Here is a 26,442-nt window from a genome sequence, read left to right as displayed (position 1 = left end):
TTATCATCTCCATTTTACAGATAAGGAAATTAAAGGTCAAAGAAATTAAATGGTTCGGCCAAGGCCTCACAGCTGGTCAATGAAAAAACTGGAATTCAAAACCAAGTCTGATGAGCTCAATAGTCACATTTGTCCAACTGTATTATACCAAGATAACTCCAATTAAGTTGGCAAATCTGGCAACCATGTCCAGTTAATGTTTCCACGACTATACTGAGCATGACTTCTTGGGCACATGTGGGAATTTTCAGTGGTTCTCCCTAGCAATTCATAGTATGCTTTCCTCCTGATTTGAATTATTCTGTCCCCACTGCCATTTATGCAAGTATTATTAGATCTCTGAGTAACCATATAGTAAACAGTTGCCACAAATAACATAACGCCCAGTTATGTGAATGACAACAGGTACTTGTGAAAGGCTTAAATCATAGTGTTGGCACATCTGTAGCACCTATTCAGACAACCATATATTTAAGAATATGAAAATTAAGAATTTAAGAATATGAAAATGAATATGGGGTCATGATGATCATTGATAAATGTAAATTTCATGGTCTATCTTCAAGTTCATTTTAACCTTGGCACTGCAGTGAAAATGAGGTTACTTATTCTATAACCAAAATGGAAAGAAAATGTAACACATCTAAATGTTTTGAGGATTAATAAGCAAAACCTAAAAATACATAAACAATAAAAAACAAAGACTCGCTTGATTTTTGGACCAAAATTGATGGTCAGATATAGCTTCTTTGCAAGATGCAAACTGAAAGTTAAAACATTTTGGGCTTTAAAAAATGCAACTAAAAAGCATCATTCTAGGACAAATTATATTATGCTTCAGAAAGAATGCATTACCCAAAGAAAGCAAAGTAGAACAATATAAAAAGGATTATGAAAACAGCCCCTATTTCTAGATCAAAGTGGGGTTTACCCAGCCCACTCTCACCCAAGGGAATCCCACAAAGAGTTTTAGAACCATCCCCTCCAGGTTTTACCTATGGATGAACGACAAAACTGTGGGGTTATCTATAGGAGCTTCTGAGTACACAGCACATATGTATGGTCTCTGTGGCAGGCACAAAGATTACTAAAACCTTTCAGTTAATGAAGGGCCAGGTTCCAGGGTTTTACTGATGGTTCTCTGAAGCACTAACAGTTCTCAGCACTCAGTTTTATTTTATAACTTACACACATACATAGTACTTATCATATTTCAGGTACTGTTTCAGGCATTATAAATTCATTCAATCCTCACAATTTATTTCAACTGTGTAGGACACAGGTATTATAATGCCCATTTCACAGACGAGGAGCCTGGGGGACAGAGAATTCAGTAACTATAGAATGCCTCATGGCTAGTACAAATGAATTCAAACTTAAACAGCCTGACTCTGGGGTCCATACTTTTTGTCATTATGACATGCTACCCTTTCCCAGTAATGCCAATAAAACCATTCCTGAACTAATCTCTAAAGTGAAGTGTCATTTTACACTGACCAAAAGCAATTTTTAGGACTACCAACTTTTAAGACAGGCACCCTTCTAGCCAGGCCTGCTTATGGGAATCTTATCAATCATCCCCAATCCCGTACTCAGTGTAGCACTACACTATCAGTGAGGCCAATGCCTTGGGGACCATCAAGACCAATCCTTCCCTGCCTTATGACCTCTATGGCTAGGGTCTGCTGGTTAGACACACTGTTTCTGTGATTTAAACCAGACCATCTGGCCTTGTTCTCTGAGCTGGGGCATGCCTAAAATGTTCAGATTGCATTTAACAACTTCTTTCTCTGGCCAAAGTTAAGCACCCGAGATATTCTACACAGATTTTGGTTCATTCTATAGTAACAGAGAAAGCTTCCTTTGAGATGAACTTTGTCATTATCATAGTCTGTTCATGGGATGATCCAGCAGGAGGGGAACATGGCAGTGGACTTGGGACATGACATCCAGTATAATGTTCAGAGGGCTCTCCTTATTTACAGAATGCAATCAATAGGAAAGTTCTGTAAATTTCAATCTCAAAAAGGAGGAGAACCTCACATTACAATACTTCATAAACCCTACACAAATTCTTCCAAAACTACAAATCAAAGGTCAAGTTGAAGCAAGGAGTGAGAACATGGGGTGGAGAAAGGATGAGCCTTTCTACATGAGCCTTGACTATTCGATTACTTAAGTTATGCATTCTTAAAAAAAACAATTCAGCTAGTACTTTAGGATGCTGTAATTCAATGCCTTCTACAGTTGATAGCTGACTAGTCTCAAAGGTAAAGAACAATAGTTGCAAGCTTATTTAGTTTTGAAGCTTTCAAGAAAGAGGTGCTCTTTCAAAACTCAACTGACTTTCAGGAAAGAAGAAACGATTTATCAGCAAAAATGTTCATCTACTGACATGGCAGCACATTTAATTGAATCACCAAAATTCCCAACTTTTTAGAAGGGAAGCAATTCAAAAAATTTTTAATTGAACATCTACCATGTCAGGCAAAAAGATCATTAAAGCAAGAAATACTATCTTAAAAAGGTAGATCAAGTGAGGCCTCAGAAGGGGGGGAAGAGAATACTTCAAGTGAATTACAAAAGTTGAAAGGAAGGGGTGGCTTTCATGGGGGGACAAGAGGAGAAAAATGAAACCAAACTGCTCAGCTAAAATGTTCACAGAAAAATTACTATGTATACTATTGGTGTTCTTCCCAATATGAGAGGAAAATAAAGGAGCACAGAGCAAATTCAACACAATACTTTAGAAAAACAAGAATCATTTTCTTAAAAAAAAAAAAAAAAAAAAAAAAAAAAGGCTTCCTGACACACCAAATTCCCTGTGATTGCTGGGTGAAAACTATAACATAAAAACCCAGTCCATAAGTGCCAGAGGAAAAGAAACTTTCCCCAAATAACAAAATAAAAATAAACCTTCAGTTAAAATAATACATTACACACTGATGTAAACTGAAATGCTCTTGTCCATGGGTTGAGCTTATGAAACCCTTAAACATGAGCATGTAACACTAACAAACTATTTGACATTATTATTTGGGTTCAAAGACTCCCTTTCTCTAAATGTTTATAGCACCATACCAGTTATTTCAACTGAGCTGACACAATGAATTTCAAATGATCTAATACTTTTGACTTACCAGTGGATTAGCACATGATTACTCTGAGTAAAAGGATTATTATTACTGCTGCTCTAAGATATTAACACTTTCCGTAACACACTCTAAGGACGCTGTATAGATCACTAAAAAAATGTGACAAAATACATGGGGGAAAGGGGATTTTTAAAAAGGAAGGTGATAAGTGTTCTTCTCTTTTAGGTTTTCTTGCTCAGTGTAAGGTGGGCTTCTCAATGATAGAATCATCATTTTGCATGACACTTTCAGTGGTATACAAGTCACAAATAAGTAAGTCCAGTATTCAATGCACTTAAAAAATTAAGCCACGTGTGGCCTTCTTCCCATGATCAGGCTCCAAACAAAAACCCCCACTTTGTAATAGACAACTAATTCTCATGTAATGAATGACAGAACACAGCATTAATGTACTTAACAAGACAGAGCTAAATTCAATGAAGCTTGACGCCATTTATATGAAAAAGGGTTACATTTGTAGACAGAGCCAAAGGGAAAGAGGATAATTCTGAATTAAACAGCACCGCTTCTTCTCTGGTTTAGCCCTCTCACTGGAAATAAAGATCATAGCTAAAATAGGACCCTTAAAAAAGGCAGTGGCAAACAAAGCTAAATACCATCATATTAAATCCTAACTCTCACTGATGAAAAGGTAACAGCTAAAGGAGTTTGCTTAAAACCTCTATCGGCAAAAGTGCCATTTCTTTATAGCCTAATTCCTGGTCTATTACAAACATGTCCTTTCTCTACCAGATTCCATGATATGCAATTCAGCTGGTATGGAACACTGTCACAGAAAAAAACAGATAACCCAGATCATGTCTTACCGTCGATTAAATCTTGTGGATATGTCATTAAACCAAAAGATGTTGAAAGTAAGCCACGTGACAGAAAGTGAGTATGCTGAACAGATGCATTTAGATGACTTTTTTGAGAGTTTTAGTGTTACATTTACCCTGCTCCAACAAAAACAGTCAGAGAAGTCCTAAGGACACAAACTGTTGTGGAAGTGTATATATGTGTGGCTTTGTGTGGCCATCACAACAAAAAATATTTAAAAGCCTATGAGTAACATAATGCCAACTCTCTTTTTTTTTTCAGCATAAGTTCAGAAAATGAATTTTAAAGCAGAAAATGGATTAAAAACACAGCATATGCATGACACCAATCAAATAGTTAGATTCTAAAAACATTTTATCAATTATTGTAAGTAGATAAGAGAACATTTTAACTTCTCTAGCAGGTTTATGGTAAGAACACTGACCTAAATAGCACACTTTATGCATCTGGTGATATAACTTATTTCTTCAGGATGTTCTTACACACATGGAGGTAACACCACCTGGAACTGCTATACCTTGAAGCAGGGAAGCCTTGGGCTTCCTCTTCTCTCCCCTATCCACAGTGTTATCTGGTTCTGTTGTTGTCACAGAGCCAGGGAATGAAGCTCTTCCAGAAAACTTACCCAAGATCAAACTGTGCCTGGTGACAGCAGTGTCCAGGCCATAAGTAATGTTCAAAGGATTCAACAACGCCTGTGACTGATCATTCTCTTTCCCTTGCCATCACCTGCTGATTTTGTCCAGGTGTTTTATGGCTATCTTGAGGATCTGGAGAACAGACAGAGGGAAGACTTTGCCAATTTCTTTTGTCTGGGATTGTGAATTCCTTACACAGATGGCGGACAGCCTCAGCTCGGGGCAGCGCCAGGCTATATTGCCTTCAACCTCCAAAGGGAGAAACAGAGGGAGACATTATCTTCTCCCACAACACTGCCTGTAACATGTCTGTGGTTAGAAAACTGAGACAGCATGGCTTCACAGGGGGTAAAGTGAAGAAGGAAGAAAGTCAACAAATAACTTGAAAATATTTACTTGCTTGAGGTATTACTATGCATTTATTTACCAAGGAATCAAAACTGCTGGTCAGAAAGATGTTTCTGAGTAAATGTGCTTCTATCAAAGACTTATTACCCCAAGTTTCAGTTACTTTTTCGATTCTATATCAAAGTCATCAATTCTAAAATTAAGCAAAATAGTGACTTTAAAAATCCAAGTCAACCCTTTTAAGCTATTATACTCCTGTGCTGGAAAGAAAATTGGATTGGTGTCTTACACTTACGCTGTCTAATATGTTAGCAACTGGCCATATGTGGACAATGAGCACTTGAAATGTGGCCTAGTCCAAACTGAGATGTGCTGTAAGTGTAAACAGACACTGGATTTTGAATAGTCAGTATGAAAAGAGAAATGTAAAATGTCTTAAGCGATATTCATATTAATTATATATTTTTATATCTAATGTACACGGACATGGTGATTTTTGATACATTTGATTAAATAATATAGACTATTAAAGTCAACCTAACCTGCTTCTTTTTACTTTGGTAATCATTACTAGAAAATTTAAAATTGTATGTAAAATGTCGGATAGTCCTGGTCTACCATTAGGACTCTTGTCTTCTTCAGTCTGTTGTTGATTATTTGACAATGATCTTCTTTCTTAACTTTCTGAGCCTCATTATCTTCAAATGAGAGGGATGGAAATCAAGGATATAGATTCAAAATATTACAGCTCCAAATACTGTAAAATTTTATTTAGTTATTTTTCAGATTCTCATTCCTAAAATCCATGGTCCATTTTCATTTGGGCCCGCTCTAAAGAAGCAGTGAAGAACAAACAATAGGAAACAGGCTTTATTCGTTATTTAATTAAAGAACCTACAGCTCACTTTGATGATTCTTTTTAACTGAAGTTTTTCAGAATGATTTGCATAATGTTTTTTAATGTAGGCAAACTTATTAATCACAAGAGTCCCATCAGTGACTAACAACTCAAGATCATGCATAAAATAAAAAAAATATCTGTGCCCTGGATGGATATGGATTTATAAAGCAATGAACGGAGCTGCTTGTTTTGTGAATTCAAACTTACTATCACAGGTACATGTGATTGTAATTCATCTGGTAAGAAGGCTATAGAAATCCTCTACAAAGTCCTCAGAAAAGCATTAGTGGTTTCTCTACTAAATCATAGGAGGTATATCTTAAATTACAAGGTGTGGCTGATCCCTCTTGGAGGCGCATTTTTTGAAGCAATAGCTCCACCAATCTCATCAGTTATTCCTAACTTTGTGATAATTCACGAAACACCTCCTCACATAGCTCTTGGGTGGCCAGGCCCAGAGCAAAGAGATTTTTAGGAGCCTAATGCTTCTACAACTTATACTAACTGTTGGTGTTATGTGATTAAAACAGGACTAAGGATGAAGAATCTAAAGAACACCAATTTCAGGTAACAATTTAAATATGCAATTCTGCATTATTATTTCTCTACTATTACAGAATGATGAACAACTTCATTCTCTAAGTTCCTTCATAGGAATAAACATTTTATTTTACAGTTATGTTGAGAGTTTGACTCAGTTTGCATCCTGAGTGGGAGAAAGGAGATGGAAAACAGGAGAAGGAGATTAAACGTAGGGCAGAAATTCAGGATCTGTTTAATACATGTATTTTTACCAAAATGATGGTGAAACTGAAGCCCATATCCTGGCTCACTGAAAGCCTTGCTGGAGTATGTTACTGTATGTTTAAAACACACCTACACACACCCCTCATTTATGGATATATTCCAGTAAACGAGACAGAAGGAGTAGTCAGGTCTGCCATAAGAAATTGAAAGTGCAGCATACAAGTGTCAGGAGTTACAAACTGGGAGAGAGAGGAAAGAGCATATTGTACCAGACTGAGTTATTTCCTGGTGTGATGGGTTTAAAATCCCAATACATAGTTAGCAGAAAGGAGCTACCAGTGAATTCTGTTATATTCTATATTTCCAACGGGAGGAATGCAAGAAATGTAGAAACTTTTGACAGGAATGAAAGATCAAAGTAAAGAGCTCAGGCAGATAGGTGCAAGTGAAAAGTTAGAACGGTGTGGCCTCAGGGCACCTGGGTGGCTCAGTGGTTAAGCGGCTGACATGGACTCAGGTCATGATCTCAGGGTTCGTGGGTTTGAGCCCTGCATTGGGATCTGTGCTGACAGTGCAGAGCCTGCCTGGGATTCTTTCTCTCCACCACCCCCCTCTGCCCCTCCCTGACTTGTGCTTTCTCTCTCTCAGAATAAACTTAAAAAAAAAAAAAGAATGGTGTGCCCAAAGTTAAGGAGTCTGCAGAGAAAACTGAATGGCTTAAACAATCACACTCTGTTAAGCATTTCAGCGGACCATTTTAAAATGTCAATGTTACAAGGCTACATGTATAGCTGATTTTAAGGATATACAAATAAAATATCAATTGCAAATAAACATATATAAATAAAACATTATTTGCTTTTATAATTATCCCTAATGTTTAACAGATAAATACTAAAGTGAGGCTGAATTAATTCATAGTCGCTCTTTTCTTGGCTAATACCAGATGCATGTGGGCTATACTGAGAATGGCTCTTACCAAAAGCCTTTGAGAAAATCAAAGTAAACCAGTTTTGAGCTCTATCATGCATGCAAGATGAAAAGGATTCAGTAGAAAGCAAAGAAATAAACAGGGAGGGGCATCATCTTAGAAAATGGTTTACTACATCTTTGTTGAAGGTTTTTTAAATAACATGATTTGCTTAAATGTTAAACTTGGGAATCCTATGATTTCAAAAGATCATCTTATTCAATATTAAGTTTTATTAGCCTATCTGAAAATTTCTTAAGATATACCAAATTTCTTTTAAAAATATTTTAAAATACTACTTAAAACTCTTAAAAACTGTGTTTAAAAAAAATCTTATTTCTTCACAGCAAGGAGCTTCCAGAAACACTAAAATGTTCTTGCCCTCTAAATGTTTGAGAATGGTCTCTTCATGTGTTATTAATAATACAAAGTATTCATATTAATGGGCATACAATGAATATTCAGTTGCACGTGGGCTCATACCACAGGGATATCAAACCAAAACCCACCTTTACCTATATTTGCCTGACATATACTAGCATAACTACCTGACAATACCAATTGTTCTGTGGCTTATCTTATATACAGAGTTATATAAATGCTCACAATGGCAACAAAAATAGATATAGAAATACCTGTAATTTTAAAGGGAGGCAAGAAAAAGTGCTCACACAACATAAAAGTTAATTTTACATTAGTATCATTAATATTATACTCACAATGTAACAGCCAAATAAACCTTGTGCTTTAAAAACAAATCAGGTCACTTGAGCTGCCTGCTGCATTCTGCTAAGAAAGCAAAACCTACCATGCATGGCTAGTGTTGACACTCTTTCTCAATGACTTTTATTGTCTCTGGTCAACTTTTAAATCTTCCTTTTCCATATCTTCAACTAGAATCCCTCACTCGTAGAAAGTTACATTAGTAGCATTAAGTACACATAAAGACTTTAAGGAATGGTACTAAAGAAAAGTTATACATTTTTAAAGTCATGGTTATTTCCCTAGTTTATTTGGGTATTTAAGTTTTTTCTTTACATTCAAAAAGTATTACTTGGAGAATGGTCTTTGTGTGGCTGGAAATTAGAATACACACAAGATAGTTTTTCAAGGCCAGCAAGCACTTACTTCCTAACCAAATCCCCCACTTCCTTTGCTAGCTAAACATAACTCCTTTAAATGTGTACATCCTTTAAAAAGTTAGAAGGGAGCACCTCTCATGTAATAGCAGGCAGCTGGGAAGCCAATTGGTGCAGTCCGCGTGCACATTTTAGAAAGCAGCTCTTTAACATTCAATAACTAAGTGGTAATTGGGCACAGAAACATAAACTGTCAAACTGAATCAAAACCCCTTTGCTTTTCAGAGTATTATTTGTAAGATTATACTAGAATTAAATTTGAACATGCATCCACCCTATGCATTCAGTCAAATTATGAAACAAGAAAAAAAACTGCTGTGCTTTCTTTGGATAAAATTAATGTCAGCTTTGTGTCCTTAAACCAGACCCGATCGGGAAATGAAATATGTTTAGTCCTGAAATAGTTGTGGTAATTCAATCCCTGCACTCTCCTTATTTTCTTGATGACAAAGAAAAACTCCCAACTGGCAGGGCCACCTGCACTGATTACTCCTCCATCCACACCCACAGAATATGAAAATGAGCCAATGATCATTAACCTTAATTTCTTCTAACATAAACCTCGGCTCTTTTTCAGTCTTGCTACTCAGGGAACTCCCCTGAGATAAAGAAAAGGGGTGGGGGGGGGGCGAAATAAGGAAATAGGGAGTGAAAGCTCAGAGCAAAGGGGGAGGAAAGCAAATGAAAAATGGAATCCACTGGCTTTTAAAAACTGCACAGCTGGCTTATTAAACTTCATACAGCAAAGATGTTACAAAGATAAACAGATTCCGAGGCATCACCACTCTCCAGATAGTAGAATACTTTCCTGTCCAACCCTCTCCTTCAGAGCAAACAATAAGAAAGGATGCTTCCTCTCCACCCTCTCACTCCTCCTGCATCTCACTCCTCCACCCAGACATCACTACAGAAAGAGAGTAAGCAATAAAAGACAGGTCTGGACAGCAGGAATGCAGGTGTGGCTATAAGATCTCCAGGATGAGGACCAAAGGGCCTTAACAGCCAGGGGAGAGATTTCCAAGGTGAGCACTTCAAATACAGTGTTGAATGCATCACACCTTCTGGTCATTCACATTCAAGTATCACCAACTGGAATCATTTTAATTCAAGCTGTGTGGGGCTAGATCCCACTGGCATTACATCATCTTCTAATGGATGAGGAGCTAGTTGGGGGCTCCAAAAAGAAACACAACCAGGAGGGGAACAGGAAAATTTCAGAAATAACCGTCTCTTTTGCACAGATGTGTATACTGGAAATTATCTTGTTATGTTTGCCTACAGACCTAAGCAGATTGCCCAAAAAGATTGTAAGACCATGAAAATGAAGAACATATCAACATATCAATGTACGCAACTACACATAACCCTCTGTAAAGCATTCGTGAAGCTGGAAGAAAAACAAACTTTAAAAATCACTGCATTGCTAAGTGAAAGCAAAAGGTCCTTAAAATGTGTTTTTTCCATTCGAAATATTGAAGGCAAAAGTATAGAAATGCTTAAAGAAGTTAACAAAAGTAAATATTACCTGGAAGTGTATGACAAGATGTGTGCTGTCTACTCAACATAGGTAGACAGAGAACAACTTTGATCACACACTTATCTCATTATTTCAGATTTCAAATCAAGTAGCAGCCACAAGGAGGGTGAGGCAGAAAGTCAGAAAAAACAAACAAAAACAAAAACCTGGCTACAATTTGGTACTGGATTCCATGGCACAATTTAAGCGAAAACCTGGCTCGAGGTTGCTCAGTGTTCACTGTCTTCTTGCTTAGCCTACCAACCATAAAAGGCAAGTGCCTATATACACCTTTCCTTCTGTCTTTCTCTCCTTCATCCCCCCACTGGCACTCAGGCTATCAAAGGTCAATGGTCCTCTCTGGAAGTGGGGACAGAGTACTGGAGTATTTGCTGTCATGAGTCATCTTAATAGATACTCTAGCGACTGTTTGTGACCCAGCAGTGAGCCAAGATAGCAGGGCTTTTAATAAAGCAGCACTTTTGCACACTCACAGCCTGGTTAATTTAATACCTGCCGCTTGTTTACCAAACAGCGCAGGCATGTCTCCGTGTCGATAACTTCCCAGTGACAGTGAGGCGACTGAATCTGGGCACGGAACAGATGCACCTTTTTACGCTCTGTTAAACCGTGTCACAGACTACAGCCCCTGAGCGCATTCCTTTATTTATGCTGCAGCCAGTTGAGCTAATTGTCAGAGACAGACCTGGTTCTAATTCTACAGAGTCCAGCAACTACAAAAGTCTATGTGCTGGGGCATGAAGGGTGCAGAACTCTCTTAAAAGAGCTTAAAAATAAGGGGGTAGAAGTTTAATGTGCCAATATTTTACCTAGAGAGACTTCAAAAATGTCACATATCTCAACGGTAGGTTTATAGGGGTGGGGACAAAGAAAAAGCATCACTAGTGTTTAAATGAAGTAGAGGAAAGCAAATGTTAAAGCAAACACCTATGTACAGAGAACACAACAGAGCAGAGACACATTCATCTTTCAGATGACGGTTTAGGACTGCGCAGTTGTAAAATATTCACAAGCTTAAAAATCTACCTGATCAGAAGCCAATATTCAATGCAGCTCACACCAACAGTTCTACACAATACCAAGACTGACCATTTCAGATACTATGATGCAAGCCCATTAATAACACTAAAATTACAAGAAAGACGGGTCCCTTATTCATCCAGCCATACAACTTCAGTCTGCTTGATTGTGTGTGGACAAAGGAACTCACATTTATTGTTCTTCTCACACCCTGTAGTATTAGAAGTGTTTCCTATTAGCTGTAATACCATACTCGTATTTTATCAGTAGCAAGAGTTCACTCCAGTTAAAGTTCTTCACCCGTCATCGGCATTTTTCAGCAAATTAATGTCTTTTACTTGCATGACTTCTCTTCATATTATAATTTGGGGTTTAAACGGATCATAATACTTTACAGAAAAGAAAAAGAGAGAAAGAGCTCAGTGTTGATAATTTTTACTACTTACGACTAAATGACCTCAACTGAGGAATAAAAAATTAAGTCATTTGTCTTATGAGGTACAGAGGACATTTTATGGTGTACAATTTAGCTAATAATGGGTTGGGGCCAATCCCTAACAAGTCACATGTTTCCATTGTCCCTTCACCCCCTGCTTATGTTTTTACCACATCCTAACAAAAACATGACCAGAACTGGTGAAAAACATACGGTTCCAACTAATGAATCACATACTTTCCCGCAAGTACAGTAAGTACTACCAGCTGTGTGACAGTCTTGCTCTGGCAGTAGAACCAGCGTAGAACAAGCCGGCCCATCTGAAAGCAGCTGTATTGAAAAACCACAAGCAATATAAGTGTGTCTGCCTTCTCAGAGCGGCTTTGTCTCTGTTCTGTCCCTAGAACGTGCCAGCCATCTTGTTTAGAGAAAGTTTCAGAAATTTCAGAGGTGAGACAAAAATCCACAAATTCAAAAAACTTAAGTTTTTAGAAAGTATTGTTACTTTGTCAAGTGGAATGCCGCAAGAGACAATTAAAAAAATATACTTCTTTCCCACATCCATCCTCCAATGTGTATCTTTGGGGACTTGCCTTTAGACTAAAGATTGTGCGTATCCATGTATGTAAATAAGGAAGGTGGGAAGCGGGAGGAGGACCACAAGATCCAGCTACTTACAGACAGGCTGATGGACGCACACGAACACATACAAACACACACGCAGAGCAATTCACAGATTATCAACTTATGCCACGAGCTACTACAAAAATTCAAACCTGCCATTTATACAACAATAAGCTTCATTTGTAACCACAGAGCATTCTGAAAAAATTCCCTGGCAAACCCCAGATATTTTTACACAAATGAACTTTTCCTTTCTGTGAAACAACATTCAAACGGATAAACATTACTGCTAAAGAGAAAGAAAATCCAGCAGCATTAGTCTAGCAATGTAAGATGTAAGTGGAAATGGTAAGATTTTTTAACCTTTATAGTGTGCGAAGGCAATAGCTAATAAAATTTTACCAACATTATCAAGTGATCAGTAGCTTTTATGTAGCACACAAGGACCATTTCAGGCTTGCTCTGAGGGGGAAAAAAAAGAAAAAAAAAAACCCAGAGTTGACATTCTTGGCTTTTCCAAAGTCTCAATGAGGAAAAAAAAAAAGAGGTGAAATTATCTTTTTTCTTTTTTTTGCCAAGTGTTGTAAATACTGGGAAATCACATGTAAGTACTAACAGGGAACGTTTGCTTTTGATGTCTGATTTTATCAATTAATTTAGCCAAACACATTTTTCTGAGCTTAACTGTAAAGATGCTTCCTCCAGTAAGAACTCAATACAAAAGTTATATTAACATATCTTTTCTTTCTGTTTATACCTCAGTTCTATGAATAATATTTGTTTTTTTAGTGAAGCTATCATCAATGAAATACTTAAACAATGGTCAGACGATTCATTACATTAACAGAGAAATCCTTGGCCCTTAAAAGGGTTTACATGCTTTCTGAGTGAATTTTGCTGTGTCTGTGTTTAGGGGAGTTCAGGGCCAAGTTGGTCAAAGTAAAGTGCTCAGGTTGAGTCCAGAAGTCATATCTATCCATATGGTTGGATTAAGCCAAATATAAGGGCAGGGACGAGAGTACCAATAGTATTGGGGAAAGAGCAAATGACAGACATACATTCAAGCATGAAGAACGAGACTTTTCAAATATTCACTAAAATACGAATTTGAAAAATAGTACGCTGATAAATAAATAAGACATACTTTTTTTTTAATAACCAGTTTGTAGCACTCTTAGTTCATATTAAATCTACTAAAGCATGCTAGTCTATGAAGGAAACAATCCAAAACTGGATTATGATATTACATAATGAAATCTATCAAAAAAGAACTAATATGGTTAAGTCAAACATGATAAAATTACTAAGGAATCATTAAAACTCATAGTAATTAATTTAATGATAGAGACATATAATTACAATATACTAATAAGCAAAAAGCAGCTTATGAAACAGTATACATAGTGTGACCCTAATTTTATTTTTAAAATGAATGCAAGAAAAAGGATAAAACAGAACTACTGACATTGTTGTTAAACTCCATTTTCTAAATTGTTTGTTTAGCATATATAAATTACACACAAGAAAAATAAGTTCCAAGGTTTTCCTCCAGTGTGATAAATTTGATAATTAAGAAATCTAGAACTAAGGGTGCCTGGGTAGCTCAGTTGGTTAAGTGTCCGACATTTGATTTCAGCTCAGGTCATGATCTCACGGTTCATGGGATAAAGCCCCGCATCAGTGCAGAGCCTGCTTGGGATCCTCCCGCTCCTCTTTCTCTCCGCTCCTCCCCATGCTCGCTCAAGCTCTCTTTCTCTCTCACAATAAATAAACATTAAAAAAAAAAAAAAAGAAAAATCTAGTAATTAGACTTCTGGTCTTCACTAGTAGTTACACTTCAAAACTATGCACTGTGAAAACTGTGGAGCTTTTCTAAAAAAAATGGGTTTCTTCGAATAATTTTTTTAAGACCACATTTATCATTTATGTGTGTATTCTCTTTGTAAAATCTAAAGTACTATATTTACTTATGTCCCTCCTGCCCCAATTTCCCAAAAGTATACTTTCACAATTTGAGCTACACACTAGCCTTTTACAAAATTAATGAACCATAGATCTAAATCTTCACCTTTCTAATAAAAATAATACCTTTAAATAGCACCTCTTACTGCCAGAGCACTTCCATAAAATAAAAGCCCATGCCCACCAGTGAAACACCATGCCTTCATCCTTAACCACAGCAAGCTGTCCTGCAGAATCCAATCCAGGGGCCTTGGGAGTATGTGACACCATAATGGATCAATACCACAGAACAAATCTATAAAATATGATAATCCAGGTTGAAATATGGCAGAAATAGCTAAATTAACAACCATACTCTTGTAACATAGAACTTAGAATCATACCCAGTAACTGGGAGGATTTATTCTTAAAGAAACATTCAAAGTTTTTCATTCTATGATTTCTGAGAGGGCTAGTATGGACTCAGTTGGCAAATATTCATTGACCAATTACCATGGCCTAGCATTGTGTCCAGGCCCAGGTTTGAACAAATATAAAGAGAGGCTATTATGAGCTTCTGCCATCAATAATTTGACACACTGTCTAGGTGTCTGGAAATGCACAGAAACGTTCCAGGGAAACAAAGGAAAGGCACTAACTCATCTGAGGCTTTGAAAAGACTTCAGGAAGAAGTACAACTTTCTGGCAGGAGAAGGAATAGGGAAGAAGGCAGACAACATGGGAGAGCACTCTACGGTGAAATACCACAGAATCAGCAGACAACTATAAGCTGGTCTGTGTTGTTGGGGCACAAGGAGACAAGACCAGAGTTGGAAAAGGAGGCAGGGTCTACTTAGGGAGGATCCTTTTAAAGACCTCTGAAGTCCCCTTTATTTAATTACACTGTGAAAACTGTTCAAGCTCCATTGCTCCATTCTCCACAGAGTCAGGGCTACCTGCTTCATCAGGATGGTGGGAGGTGGGTGGAGACATGGGGACTGCGACAAAGAAATCGTTCCTTTCTTTTAACTCCTTTTAAAAAAATTTTTTTTAAGTTTACTTTTTTTTGAGGGAGAGAAAGAGAGACAGAGACAGAGAGAGAGAGAGAGTTTTGGGGGGAGAGTCAGAGAGAAAGGAGAGGGGCAGAGAGAGAAGAAGAGGGAGAGAGAATACCAAGCAGGCTCCACCCTGTCAGCACAGAGCCTAACACAGGGCTGGATCCCATGAACCATGAGATCGTGACCTGAGCCAAAATCAAGAGTCAGACTCCCAATTGAGCCACCCAGGCACCTCAGCTTCCTTTTTATTTCAAAAAACACACTGACTGAACACCTATGTGCCAGGTACTGTTTTCGATACTGAAAACTCTGGAATAAACAGTCCTGCTCCTTGATCCTCAAGGAGCTCACTTCTGTGGATCCCTCGTTAGCTAATAATTTCTTTAAAAGCATAAACAAAAAAACCTGACATGGCTCTCTATGTCTTTTGGAGCCTGAAAGCAAAGAAAGACAAAGATAAAAAGAATATGCATATGTAAAAAGCACAATATTCCCAAATCATTTTAACGGTCACATTCTGTCAGAGTGATGAAATCATAATTAAGGAAACAATTTGTCAAGATATTGCTAATTGCAGATATTAGCATATCGGACCAATCAAATCTTGGAAAAATTATTCTCTTCATATGGTAACAGGTACAACCAATTCATATAAGCCACAACACAGTGTACACTTAGGTCTAGACCAAACCTCTGTTCACCCATTATTTTGGGGATATGCTGCCATATCTTTGGCTGAGACACCATCCAAAGGCACCATTTCATGCATTTAATTCATAAGATAACAGATAAAAAACACTGTGATACAAATTTTGACACCAGTCAAATTTTAGCACCAACATTTATGCACAAGTCTATACCCTATAAAAGCCACTTTTTCAATAATTCCTAACGCAATACCCTGGGGGAAAACAATATAATCAAGTTTTGTAAGAGAGAGGTTTCTTAATACCAGCTGGTAATATTTGGGCCCTGAAGCATGAGAACTGATCATATTAAAATCCAGATACTAGCTATTATATCTAAAATTGTTGCTTCATTCATATTTAGCATGAAGAGGAGTCTATCTAAAGCAGGCTCTATTTAATACAATGTGGTTTTAATTGGAGTCTGTTTTAGATGAGCCACCTGTATTTCATCTTTTTAAAATTATCCATAATTTTCTGCACAATTTGCCTCTGCAACATAACGAATAGCAGTTAGTTATAGATTATTGCCATTGTTTAGATGTCTAAAAAGAGAAGGCAAAAGTCTCTATTTACTGAAACACAATGGCCCCATACCAAAGAACAAAAGTAGGAAACTAGGGTTCTGCTTCTGTTCCAGCACATGGCTGAAAAAAGGCATATATATATATGAAATATACATATATATATGCATATATACATATACATATACATACATATATATATATGAAATTATATATATTATATATTTATATATATATTTATTCATATATATATGAATTATATATATATTCATATATGAAATATATATATTTCATATATATATATATATGAAATTATTACTGAGCCTAAACTAGAAAGATAACAAATAAAAGCCCTATTATTCTTGCTTGCTTCATTATGGCTACTCTTAAACCTAGTGCTACAATAACTAAAATCTCACTTTGTTTTCTATTCAAAAAAAGCCTCTTTTTCTTTGTAAATATTTCTAACCCTGGACAGTCCACTGCCACCAACTACCTCATATAACTTTGTTTTTTTTTGTTTGTTTGTTTGTTTGTTTTATTAGCGCTATGGCTCTACTTTACAATTATTTTTACTTAAATATATCTGTGGTTTGTTCCCAGCTAAAACCATTCAAAAACTTTACATGATGTCGCTATTTTCTAGGATATTTTCCATCTTCATTGTTTTTATCTGCCTGATAATTATTAAAGTGTTCTGAAATATGGTGTATCACAACATCGTAACAACGATGCCAATACAGATCCACATAAACAGCAATTCGCAAATTAAAGGATATTTGCATGATGCTGATAAGAAGAACCATACAACAAAGAAAATACCTAAAATGCAACTTCCAAAGATGATTCTTCATTTAATCTATTCTGAATTACCAAAAATGTACCCCAAAGTCAAGCCAAAGTTGAAATTTCAGTGGGAAACAAATATATTAAAACTGCTTTTCATCACATGCCAACCTTGAGCCTGCTCTATAGGCTATTTAGCAAGGGATAAAGTATTACAATCTACACTTAAATGTGCTACCCCAAATTTTCTCTCTATGCTCACCAGCTAACAGAGGTGATTTCTAATTAGTATTTCTCCCCTAAACAGTTTGTTTCACAACGGGGCTCTACTCACCTTACCTTTTGACAGAACTATTTATGTAAGTTATATCCTCCAATTCTGATTTATCTACCAGGCTCACTCAATGGGCTTAAGTACACTACAGAAACAGCACCTTCTTCTTTTGCAAATGTCAATGTAGAGTTTTCCCCAATATATTCATTTCTCTGCTATTAATTTCTGACCTCGATTTGCCTTCCCCCCTACTTAAAACACTTTAAGGGTATCATTAGCTGCTATTATTTTCCCAATTTCTACAAATACAGTTGTTATAGTTAGTCACATGAAATCTAAATATCTGTCTAGTGATAAACACACTAAATACAATCCGTGTGTTAAGGGTAGTATATCTAAGAATCTAATCTCAGAAAACTATTGCCACTCAGTTACCAAAATTTATCTTATGAACAGACCTTCAAATATCTCATTCTTAAACACTGAAGTCAGAGCACAAGAATCTGCCTCCAGGAGTGGTGTGCCCTACAGTAAGGGGGAAAAAAACACCTAATAAAGGTCTTCTTCTTTTAATCCAATCCAGTAACACCAGCAATTTCCTTTCATATTCAATTACAGAAGGTGGAGTGGAATGACACTTGATAGAATCTATTACTAATGTGGTTGGTATAAATTACATATAGCATACCCCCTGTTCGGTATAAATTACATATAGCACATCCCATATGGAAGCCATATTTTGATACTAATCAATGTTTAATAACAAATACTATATTTGAAGTTATTTGTAAAAAAAATCAAGGCTCTTGAATATCGTCACTATGGTTAAAAAGGGCTTAATGTTATCCCATGTTGTATGAGTTACAAGATAACTGAGTGCCTTGTAAGGTACCACCATAAACTATCTTGATCCAAAAATTATTCTGAACATGGGTAGGTAACAATGCTCTTATGTAAACATCCTTACTTGTGGAAGTTACTAATTAATTTTCTTTACTTTATAATTTTATGTCTTTATTTCCCTTGGTCTCTGTCATGTAAAATTTATCAGTCAATGTGCCACAAGCTCTAACTAGTTTCATTTACTGTCTTATAATAATTTTGAGTATTTTGATAATAGCAAATATTTTTCTATTTTAGTAAGCACAGTCTTTATGTTAGAATGTTATGAGAATATACAATTTTACTGAGAAGTAAAAAAAAAAAGGTAATTAGATCAGTCTGAATTACTACTGCCGATTTTTGTGTGTACTCACATGATATAATTTAAAGTTATATATTTCAGGGGCGCCTGGGTGGCGCAGTCGGTTAAGCGGCCGACTTCAGCCAGGTCACGATCTCGCGGTCCGTGAGTTCGAGCCCCGCGTCGGGCTCTGTGCTGACAGCTCGGAGCCTGGAGCCTGTTTCGGATTCTGTGTCTCCCTCTCTCTCTGCCCCTCCCCCGTTCATGCTTTGTCTCTCTCTGTCCCAAAAATAAATAAAAAACGTTGAAAAAAAAAAAAATAAAATAAAGTTATATATTTCAAAATGGGAAGGACAATTCTACTGTATGGATTTCTTAGCCAACTCTTATTAGAGACTCCAATAAGCTAAATATATTTTTGGACAAAATCTTATAATAAAAAAATGAAGAGGTAAGTCATCGAATTTTCTTAGATATGGTGCCATAGTGCCATTATCTAGTTTTTATTTTATTGTATTTTCATTTTTTAATTTTTTTTTTAAATTTTTGAGAGCGAGCGAGCGAGAGAGAGAGAAAGAGGGACAAAGTGTGAGCAAGGGAGGGGCAAAGAGAGACAGAAACACAGAACCTGAGCAGGTTCCAGGCTCTGCACTATCCGCAGAGCCTGATGTGGGGCTTGAACTCATGAACCATGATATCCTGACCTGAGCTGAAGTCGGCTGCTTGACCGACTGAACCACCCAATTGGTGCCCCAATTATCTACATTTTAAGGTGGATTTTGTCAGCACAGAGGAAAAATTAAAAAAAAAAAAACACTTATTTAAAACTATCCCTAACAAAACTTTATACACTCCATATGACATGGGTAAAGGGTACAAGAAGAAGGTAATAAAAGGAATAAAGACTCCCAGCAAGTAAGAACAGGAGATACATTATGAAGAGTTTTTGTTTATTTGTTTTCTAATATTGGAATACTGGGAGCAATTTAAACTTAAGATATAAGGATACTCAAATTCTGCACAAAGAAAATGGCAAAATAATCTTAGGAATGTTCCTTGGACCACTCCAGAACATTAGAATATGGAGATGTTTAGGATAAGTGAGCCAACACACTCAAACACTAGATTAAAGTTTGAAATCATATTGGCATATTGGTCATAAAAATCAAAAAGCTGCAGGAAAAAAAATCTAATACAAAGAAAAGAAAAGAAAAGAAAAGAAAAGAAAAGAAAAGAAAAGAAAAGAAAAGAAAAGAAAGGAAAAGAAAGGAAAAGAAAAGAATGTCTGACCAGCTGTGGTTTATTGTGCAGGAAGGTGAATGTTTTTAGAGAAAGCCTTGTTTTGTCACATGTCTAACGTATACATCTCTACACTATGAAGCACAGCTGAAAGAGGAATACAGTAACAGACTCCAAATACAAAGAATACCTCAAAAATATTTGAAGGGAAGTGATAAATTTCTGGGTTACTTTGCCTTTTCTTTCTTTCTTTCTTTCTTTCTTTCTTGAGCCAAGCTACTGGAATTCTATATTTCACTTAGCAGATCCCCACAACAAGCCAAACAGGTGGGATGTTATTTGAAGCCACAACTTTTATTTAATTAGTAAACTAAAGAGTGTTGATGCAAAATCTGGATACAATTTTAAATCATTTGTTCTATAATTATTCCATGATTAAAAAAAAAAAAAGCGCTTAAGCACTGCTTTCCTAGCTAATGAGAAAAACAGGTTAGGGGACCTTAAGAATAATTCCTGCTGTGGTTCAAAGACAACTGCTCAGATTATTTCTTCTTGTTGTCTATGAAGGGGAAATTTTTTTTCTCCATTTTTTATTATTATATCCTTATGGCTTTCATTAGGCACATGAAGGGTATAGAATTAATTTTGTGTCCAAAATTAACACGAAGCCCCATATATGAACTTTACAGAAAATGACGCAAAGGAATAGGCCTTCTTAAGGTGTCTAATGGACAAGAAAACTTTAAAAGGGAAATGTTCCTTCTTCTTACTGTCCATGTATTCACAGACTTAAAGTGAAGATGGAATTATGTGAGATGCTGTGAGAGATTCACAGAGTGTAAACATAGCAGTTCCAGTTGTGATGTTCACCTGACATCAAAGCTATCTATCCAGAACGTGCTGGGGCAAGCCTCCACAGGGGAAGACCAGCCTACTTCAAATAGATGGCTCCAGCCCCCCAAAATAACCCAAGGTGTGGTTTAAATCACAACAGTACATAATAAACATGGGATTTATCACACTAATTCTAAGTGTTCAAAGTCATAACTAAATTTCTGCGGTCACCTCAAAAATATATATAGTAGCTTATATAAACAGCACTTTGAAAGATGCAGCAACCCCTTGTATTTCAAAGACACATAAACACAACTATGTGTTTAACACACCTGGCAGAATGGAATAGACTTCAACTATGTAAAGAGAGCTTAGTACCTACTAGAAATTTTAAATTAACATATTAATGGAACAAGACTAAAAGAAAAAAGGAAATAGCCATCCTGTGCATCAAAGGTGAACAACATGTGTCAGGCAAGGAAAAAAATACAGAGATTCAAAATGTTAAGAATATCAAGGTATAATTTTACATACAGCAAAACACACATATCTTAAGTGTCTGGCAAGAATATATTTTGGAGGAAACATAAAAAATCAGAGACTGATTATTATTTTTTTACTTTGATTTTTACACTGAGGTGTGGCTGATAACAAACTCACTGGGACATTATAAGCAAGTATAATTAGCAGTGGTGACTCTGAGAAGGACTGAATCTACCTCCCAAATTTTAAATAGTTGCTTCAAGCTAAATTTCTGGGAATGTCTTTGGTCTGGTAATCAGTCTGGGAGTCTTGTAGGAACAAGCTTTCTCGTGATATTTCCACTGCCTCGTGGTTTCTGGCAAGGTTGAGCCGTCTACAGAAACAAGATTTTCTAAGAGTGTCTTGTTATTTCCATTTCCTATCTCAAATGAAACCAAATGGATGTGGACAAAAATGTTAAAAATATACACATATGCAAACTTTTCATCATCAAGGTAGTTTCTAAATCCAGTCAAATGATACTCATCAACAGTACTTCTGAAGATTCAAGACAGATCTAACTGTACTGGTTATTGGATAAAAAAGAAAACTTGTTAAGAAATGAACTAAATAACTTTCTATTTTAAAAAATAAATAAAAAAGAAATGTTATTCTCATAACCATGCCAGAATTAAGAACATTTAAGACGTAAGACATACTAACACACTAAGTACCCAAATGTCCTAAGACTACACGGACCTTTCCAAAACACAATTCTTCAGATTTGGGTTCTTACCTGCACTCCTTAAGTAGCCTATGTCTCTAATTACATTTGTGCCATATTCCAGGCATAAAAGTATATTCCCAGGAAAAAAATGCCCTTAAATAAATAGAATTAAATTTCTCATCTTTTCAAATATGCCAAGTAGACAATAATAAGCTCTGAAGAGAATGGGATAATTTTTTTATTATTTCCTTTTCTCCATTTAAATAAGTACAATTCAGTCTATTTCTAAATGTCCACAAAAATTGTCTCATATAAGACCACTGGCTAGGAGTTAGGATTCTTAGCAGGAAATTTAGTATCTAAACACAATGATAATACATATTTCAAAAGTTAAAGCTAATAATTAGACATTAATCACGCCTAGGATAGCAATGTAACTTCAGGATAATGATTCAGTTATTATTTATTTGAATGTGTAAGACATTTAGAAAATCTGAGTTAAGGAATTTTCACAAAGAGAAAAAAGTACAAAGTGTAAAGTAAAAAGTATCATGTGTAACAGGCTATTTTCCCTGAAAGAATCTTTTCCTTAGTGCTGACTTAAAAACTTTTGAGGTTATGAAAAGAATAAAAAAACTATTTTTATAAAAACAGAAGTTAATAAAGTATTCTGGGATGACACTTCAGAAGCCATTTCATAAAAAAAAAATTCAGTTCAAGGAACAGAAATGATGAGAATTCACATTCATGGAAAGGCTATTATTGGCCTCTATTAAGTACGAGAGCATATCATGGCCATTTTATCTTAATATTAAATTTTGGTATGGGCTTACTAATTACCAATATCTAGAAAAGAACAAAAGCTCACCCTCTGGCCTATCTAACTTTTGTAGGCATAGGTCTAACATATATTTCAATAATTATTTCAAGTTGTAAGAAGCAATTACAACTTCAACACACCACTATCGAATGCTATTACTGTACTCTCTTTTTATTATCTTTATCTGTTAGTGTTTCTTATTTAATTCTGTAACAAAACTTTTTATTTCCTTAGGACAACAACAACAAAAACAAACCTTACAGCATCACAGTTAAAAGGCAGGAGGAAAAAACCTCTAAAGTGGATTACATTTTGCCCCTGCTAGTGACAGTTTGAAGGGTTTTGTTTTGCTTTTAAAGACCAATTTTTATTTTTTACAGATGTATGAACTCATTTCCACTATACTGCTTCTAATGATTATAAATTAAATGTAGCAATACAAAGATCTTCATAAAAACTAGAGACCAGTGAAGTATTTGATATACTTCCATCCTTAATCTTGCCAAACCACATTTCTGGTTAAGAAAATTAACCAAAAGAAGAAAACTAAGTCAATAGACTACAAAATCCAACAGCAAGGGCTGCATGTAAAATAAGTGTACTGGTTATGTTAGATTAAATCAGGAAACTGAATATCCAAAGACATATGAATGTTCTTTCCTCTCTCTCTCTCCCTCCCTCCCTCCCTCAGTTTCTCTCTCCCCCTCCCTCCTTCCCTCAGCTATGACCATCATTCCCAACACATTTTCTGTCCAGACTATCTAAATACATTGTATTACACAGAGATACATAAGAGTTCATCTAATTTTGATACCTCTACAATGTTTAACAAAACACATGGGGGATAGAACCCTTTCATGTTAGAAAATGGCAATTATTAACTACTAATTTTCAACTTTCATTTACAGGTTAACAGTTTCCTCAGGAAGCAAAGAGTCCCCTGTTCTTATTAAGTGTTTAACATTTCAAATTATACAACCCCATTAAGAGATTCTATTAGGCTAAAAGCAAACTTGCAGAAAATACCCAAGTTTATGCAAGAAACTGTGAAGGCCAGCTTGCTGCAGACCAAGCATGAACCTAACAGGTGTATTTTAAAAGATTTTAACAATCCTGTAGCCCTTCAAGAACATCCTAACAGAAGGCATCACATATGTGAATTTTAGCTTCCAGCATAACCCTCTAGCTGATGAAGAGCCCAAACTGAGCATTAGAACACCTGGAACCAAGACCTGGCTATGTCCCTTGTGGTTATGTGACATCAAGACTCTAGATTTCAGGAGCTTCATTCTTAACAATGAAACTAGCACTATAATCCTGTTTCTTTAGAAAGGGGCAATGAGGATTTGAGCAGTAAGTTCACAGCTCTAGAAAGAGCTATTACCATTGCGGGCATTTACAGACATATCAGGATGTGAATGCAGATTAGTACCTCAGAATGAGACCTACAAATGCACATGGAGAAACATGAGGCTTTGCTGGATAAAGTAAACTACTGGAAAAGTACAAAGAATGATGGCTTTGGTCTATGTTGTAGAAATCCATTTACCAGAAATTTAAACTCCCAAGCAAGTCCACTTTTTAAACTTTCCCATTATAATACAAATATACATGCAAGTATACTCTGCACAGTTACTTGAGAATTTTTTCAAAACACTTCAGATTGCAAATCATTCAAAAAATTAGTGAGAAGATTAAAATAAAATCTTCAAGGAGATCTTAAATTGTGGGGGGAAAAGGTACTGGTCACATAGGTGAGAAGTCTCTCCCTTGTAGAAGTGTTCCCTTTCCCATTCCTGGGAAACTTAAAAATTCACACTAAATAAATTTGCTAAGGCACTGTCTCAGATATTCCAAAGTGAACCCTTATTACTATTATGAAACTATTTACTGTCCCAATCTGTTGTACCTATTTAATTTCCTGGTTTTTTAGTCTAATTGCCAAACAGTTTCTCATCACTAAAAATTTCTATACTAAGAAAGTATTAAGATGCAAGTTAAATAATTTACTGGACTAAAGATGCCTATTAAATAAGTGCCTGAAATTAGTGGGTCTCTAGCTGGTATTTCTAAAACTTCTATTATAAGGAAGTCTAGTCCAAATAAATGCCACACTTCAATAGAGGCATAAAGATGAAATGAAGTAATGCATATATAAACAAATAACCACCTTAAGTCCTTTTCTGGAAGAAGCCAAGAAATAACAGAAATACTACCTAAGGTGGTGTTACTGAATGTAACAACCATTTTCCTGTTTGCTGTTAAAATTTTAAAGTCACCAACTAATATCTACCAACTTACTGGTTAAAGATTTGTTCTCTACAGTAAGTAAACACCCAACACTGAAAGTTACTAAGCAACATTTATCATCTGATTTCTACCTCTTTGTCATAGTTAAGACTTACTGTCACATTCATAAGCCAAAATAAACAGTGACCCTACTTCTAAAATATTCATCTTACATGTTACTAAAATATCACCTTGCCAATATGCTCTTTGCACTTCCCTATCCCCAACTTGAAATTATATCTAAATACAACTTTTGGGTTTTTACTTTGAAACTTTAAAGTGCATGCATAAAGAGGTTTGTTGTTTTGTTTTTTTTTTTTTTTTTTAATGAACAGGAGAAAAAAAAAGAATACCTACAACATTCAACAAGTCTGAACAGCATTCTGCTTAGAAGTGCTGTTTTAGGCAATGCCATAAGGGCTTCTGATTTTAGCCTAAGAAACATCTGAGGTTCTTTCACACGATACTACTAAGTGTTGCCACCCACACCTGAACTCTTCTTTGGAAGGTACAGTGTATATTTTAACATATTCTTCTTTACCATAGAGCTTTCCTTATTTTTTCTTCAGTGATAAAACAACACAAATCACTCTATAAGACCGATGACAAAACCACCCATCCAACAGCACCCAACTCACTAATTTTTTTTTTCTTTTAACTTCTCTAGACACAAAAATCTTTGAGGCAAATCTACTGCCAGTTGCAAAGTGTCTGGCAACAGAAAGACTGTCATCACTAATATCCCATGCTCTCTTGGGATTCAAGAAACGGGGAAGGAAAATAGTGAGTGCCTGGGGCCATGTTTTTTGTTTTAATTCTGGCTTTCAGAATGTGGTCTAGAGTCCCCATGGCTTAAACTCTCTACACAAAACTTTTTGTTTTGGAATGAAAAGTAACAATCAAACCCTTCTAGGGAAAGGTACAGCTAAGTAGTTTAGGAACCACAAATCTGGAATCAAACTTCCAAATTCCAATCCCAGCGCCCCCCACTTACTCTTGCTCTAAAAGAATCTCTCTTGGCCTGTTTCCTTATCTGTGAAATAAGAATATTAATATTTCCTAATTAAGGAAGCAATCTCTATAAACCTCTTGGCACAGGACCTGAACCACAGTCAGTGCTCACTAAACTGAGCCATGATTACCATAATAGAAAGAGAACCACACAAATGAATAAAGGCCTATCTTTTCAAGACAGGAAGCTGGAATTAATATGAGATTAACGCATATAGAGTGCTGAGAAAAATTCAGGTCTATCCAAACCTGGGAGACCTGAATTCCAACACTA

The 26,442-nt window shown here is 36.0% G+C and overlaps 1 protein-coding gene across 16 annotated transcripts in view; it reads right to left on the bottom strand.

Annotated features, from left to right (window-relative positions):
• Positions 1-26,442, bottom strand: part of BNC2 (basonuclin zinc finger protein 2) — a 441,927-nt gene that overhangs the window by 193,254 nt on the left and 222,231 nt on the right. The window contains exon 1 of one of the 16 annotated variants that reach the window (XM_058695278.1): positions 4,600-4,728. The exons of the other annotated variants lie outside the window; for them this stretch is intronic. The gene's annotated coding sequence lies outside the window, so the exon portion shown is untranslated. Of the gene's footprint in view, positions 1-4,599; positions 4,729-26,442 lie in introns of those variants that run through there. 16 annotated transcript variants of the gene reach the window in all.

This window comes from Neofelis nebulosa, chromosome 12, assembly GCF_028018385.1.
Source record: "Neofelis nebulosa isolate mNeoNeb1 chromosome 12, mNeoNeb1.pri, whole genome shotgun sequence".
Taxonomy (NCBI): domain Eukaryota; kingdom Metazoa; phylum Chordata; class Mammalia; order Carnivora; family Felidae; genus Neofelis; species Neofelis nebulosa.
Note: the sequence above shows the minus strand (reverse complement) of the source record. Positions and strands in the feature narration are given on the sequence as shown.